The following is a 4593-nucleotide window of genomic DNA, read 5'->3' as shown; positions in this document are numbered from 1 at the left end:
AGCCCGGAGGGGCTCTGGGCTGAGACACACACACACACCCCGCCTCGCCGCGGGTCCCCACGCACGTGAATTATTTATGCCTTGTCACAACCCGTCCCTTCTCCCCCCTCCCCTGCCAGCACCGCGCTTCTGTCTGCTCTCCCTCGCTGCTTTCTAGCACCGTGTCGGGCAGCTGGGCTCTTTAGGGCATCAGGTTGCCTTTCTGTCCCCTTTTTTTCTCCCCGGAATGCACTGAAGAGCACTAAAAGCGTGGGGCGATGAGCTCAGATTTCATTTCATGCAGCTGGGTGGCTCGTCCAGAGCTCGGGGGGCGAGGGCCTGCTGTCCCTGGGGAGGGGAGCCGGCTGCGGTCCTGGTGGCTCGGCTCACCCTCGGCCAGTCCTGGTGCCCCCGGTCTGCATCAGGCAGGGATCAGCCCTGGGGGAGCTCAGGGCATCCGCAAGGCTCTGCCAGGGCACCGCATCAGTATTCTGTCCAGAATGACCCTGCCTATGAGAAGGGGGAAATATCGCCCCTCAAAATGGCTTTTACCCCCTTCTTTCCAGCCCACCCAGCCTGTGAGCAAGAGGAGACAGAGAAATGGGGTGTCGGAGATGCAGGGACACTCAGTCACTGATGGCAAGGACTGGCAGACCCTCGCCGTGTGAGCTCTGTGGTGGGAGAGGGACCCTCGCAGCCCACCCAGGGCTGGCAGATAACAAGGGACATGGGTTTTCATGTCCTGTGTCCCTGCTCTGGACAGAGCCCTGAAGCAGCGTTGCTCCTCCCTAGTGAAACTTCTCAGTTCCCAGCTCAGAGCACGCATGGGTGCTGGTCCTGCTCCTGTTGCTTACTGATAATGATGTGCTACATGCTTGCCTGGGGTTCTGCACTCCCAAATTGCTCAGAAAGCACTGACTGACTTTCAACATGGCAGTACCCAGCTGGGGCTGCTCCCTGGACATAACATCCGGCTGGTGCTGCCGGGTCCCTGCCTCCAGCAGAGCTGGCCATGCTGTTACTGCCCCCCTGGCAATGCTGCTCAGTGTCGCATGGCGACGGTGACACCATTGCTTCCCTGTTGATGGTGGAGGGACCTCCAGTCTATCTTGTACTGATGCTTTTATGGAAGAGAGCCCCAGTGATGTCCCCGAGGCACTGAGGATGGGATGGGGGAGAGGAGAAGAACCAGCGGCGGGGGTCACCTGACCTGTTGGCTCATGCTCTTCATGGGACTCATCTTGTCAAGAAGTTCCTCAAAGGGTGTGCAGTGACCCCTGGCTCTGCAGCACCTCTGGGCTGCCGGAGATAGGGATGGCCACACGGGGACCGCAGGGGACAGGGATGGAGGGAGCAAGGCAGTGGCTGGCCAGTGTTCACCACACTTCCATGGGCAAATAATCCCTTAAGGGAGATTACCCAGATCGGAAGTTTTTTTTTCATAAGGTCATTTGTTACAGTTAACTAGGGAGAGCTCCTCCGTCTGCGGCAGCGTGTGCTAAAATAAGGTGGCTTCCAGGCGAGTGGTGGAAACGAGCAGTTATGCACAGCATCCTGGCCAGGCTGGGAGTGATTCAGACTCAGGTTGGATTTTTTCCTGACATCAACCAAAAGAGGCAGCGGGATTGGGGCTGGATGCCAATGCTGGAAAATGCTCCTTTTTTGGTGGGGGTGGCTGTCTGGAGATCTACAGACTGGATCGGAGGCCAGCTGCTTCCCATCCCCTGTCTCAGCGTTGGCTCCTGTGGAGTCCCAGTGGGACAGGGACACTGGGGTTGGCTGCAGAATGATAAGCAGGACATGGGATGGGACATGGGATGCAGGATGCAGGGTCTGCTTTTTTCCTGCAACCTTACACCACAGCATCCACCACGGAGTGATTGACTTCAGCTTTCTGCCAGGCATGAAGGCAGCATTTGATGCTTGTTACTTTGATGGGATCAGAAGAGAAGAGCATCTGATTCTCATGATGTGTGCTAGGACCCCATCTAGAGCTGGAGCTACATTTACCTCCTAGAGGGACACATTTTTCAGACCAGTGGCAAAAAGCTATGTGGGCAGTGAAAACCCTGGCCATCTGTCCTGCCGCACATGCACGGACACAGCCTCTTGAGACTGGGGTTTGGCTGCAGACCTCAGAGCTGGAGGTGGTGCTTGGGAAGCATGGCCTGACTGGGTGGTGACCATCCCCTTCAGCAGGCTGGAAACCTTCTCCCACCATTTCCACCAGCAGCCCTTGTACTGCCCAGCAAGGCGAGGAGGAGGGAGTACTTTTAAAGTCTGTGTGAGAGGGATGGGGATGGGGATGGAGATGGAGATGGGGATGGGATGGGGATGGGGACAGGGTGGACATGGGGGCAGGGATGGGGATGGGGACGGACTGTCCATGTCCTGTCAGAAGCGGAGGGAAGCACAGTGACAGTCTGGGGTTGCCAATGACAGTGCAATGAAGGCAGACTTTTGCCAGAGATGTTGGGCTGCGTGGAGGGACAGGTGCCACTCTCCCCAGGAACAGGGAACCCAACTCAGCACAGGCACGGGGGAAGCTGTAGCTGAGTCTGCTGTGGCAGGAGGGATCGCAAACCCATGGGCACCAGGAAAACACTCGCAGGGCAGTGAGTCGTGGCTGGTGCTGTGCTCTGTGAGCCTCTCCCCGACCCAGCTCTGAGCCAGCCACAAATCATCATGGATTTCTCCTCCTGGAGCTGGCTCTGGGGACAGGCCTTTTTCTTGGAAGCTGAACTCATCCCAGGGACCAGAGGTCCGTTTGGACCAGTTGCATGTTTATGTGCCCCCCTGGGAACCAGGCAGTTAGAGGGAGCAGTTGCCCGCCCATTGCCGAGGGCTGCTTTGCTTTGCTGTGTATTTTGTTGTGGAAAGAGCAGGGTTTGGTTTCAGCATGTTCCTTTTTCTTCCTTGCAGCACTTTTATGTATGCAGCTAGAAACCCTCCCTGCCTGCCTGCTGACAGCTGCACGGGAAGACTTCAGGGATGTTTATAGGTTTTTTTTTCTCTCTCATTTTTTCCTGTGGCTGCTGGGGCCTGTTGTTAAGATAAATCAGACTTCAAACCACAGTCCCCGTGTTCTCAGGCTGTGGATGTTTAACTCTGCTTTCAGAGGGGACGTTTCAGGGTCTGTGAAGGAAGACAGGTCCGTTGCTCCCTGGTCTCCAGGTTCCCCCTCCCCGGTGCTGTGCCCACCATCAAGGCAGCACTGCTTTGCTCCATTGCCTGTCCGGGACAGAGACTCCCTGGGGACTGAGCCCAAACAGGGCTGCGGCTGGTCAGGCATCAGCAGAGGCTCTGACTGACAGAGCCTTTCCTCTGGATGGACTCTGGCCCTGACCGGCAGCAGATGAAAGGCTCCTTTCTTTGGGCTCTGGGATGCTGGGAGTGTCCCCTCCCCCAGGCAGGCATTCGTCAAGGGGATCTGTCAGGAGCATCTCAAGGTTAGTATTTAAGTTGTATTATCCATGGTAATACATGCAGCACTGGGAGAGCCTTGCCGAGAGCCTGACTCTGCTCCCTTGTGCTGACTAACGCCTTTCCCCCTGCTGGCTTGTTCCCTTGCTTTTGTACACCAGGAACCCAGACTCACCCCGGGTCTGGTCTAATCCCCTTTGCTGCTTTACAAGGCAGAGTTTGGAAGTTGGATGTTTCCTGGAATAAAACACACTGCCCCTCGCTGCGTGCTGTGGCGTGCTCACCGTGGGCCAGGCTCCAGCCACGTGCGTGGCTCCTACGCAGGCAGACACATGGGGCTCAGCCTTGGGGGCTGAAATGCAGCGAGCAATCAAGAGTCTGTCCCTCTGGGCTGGAGGCTGAAGCTGTCTTCATGAGGCAGCTGCCTGCATGCCATCACCCTCCCTGGAGAAACCCTGCAAAGGAGCAAAAAGCCCTTTCCCTCCCAGCACTGCCAGGGATGCCAGCACAGTGCTGCTCCTCATGCTAGCACGTGTCCCGTGGCAGTACCAGCCCTCGCACTGCCAGCCAGCCCAGGGCAGCCTGGTTCTGCCAGACATGCTGCATCTGAACTCTGATGGGCAACAAACAGCAGCAAGATGGTGGGGTAGAGCCGAGGAGCAGGGCAGCATCTGAGCACACATGCATCCAAACCCCAGTGCCTCCAGTCCACCCAAAGACTTCACCTGGTTGTGCGGCTCCTCAGGGACTTCTCCAAGGCTGGGACTCTCCCTGCAAAGCAGGGCTCAGGTCCAGCCCAGCATGTCCCTGCTAGGATTCCCTCATGCTGCCTCAGGCAGGAGCCTGGTGGCCTGTGTCCCCGCCCCATCGGAGCAGCATCTCCATCCACCCAGGCCTGTGGGGGAGGTTCAGACCGCCCTGGCCTGCTCCAAGGCCAGACCCATGAGCAGGGTCTTGCATGGGCTGAAACTCAGGGCCGGGGGAGCCCAAGGCTGCCCGGCAGCTGCCCAGGGAGCTCCGGTCCTTGACGACCTGGGTGGGGAGTGTCGGACGGCATTGCCGCTGCCCCGGGAGACTCCGCCAGGACAGGGGTGGGGTGCGGGGAGGCACCCGCTGGCACCGGGCGGGGGCTCGGCGGGGACCGGGAGACCCTTGCCGGGGGAGAGCCCGAGGGGTCGGAACCGACCGGGG

General features: G+C 58.5%; 1 protein-coding gene across 1 annotated transcript in view; it reads right to left on the bottom strand.

Moving 5' to 3' along the window:
• Window positions 1-4593, bottom strand: part of PDRG1 (p53 and DNA-damage regulated 1) — a 12057-nt gene that overhangs the window by 1545 nt on the left and 5919 nt on the right. The window lies entirely within an intron of this gene.

This window comes from Charadrius vociferus, unplaced genomic scaffold (genome assembly GCF_000708025.1).
Source record: "Charadrius vociferus isolate BGI_N301 unplaced genomic scaffold, ASM70802v2 scaffold259, whole genome shotgun sequence".
In the NCBI taxonomy this organism is placed as follows: Eukaryota; Metazoa; Chordata; class Aves; order Charadriiformes; family Charadriidae; genus Charadrius; species Charadrius vociferus.
This window is presented reverse-complemented; position numbering and strand designations above follow the sequence as displayed.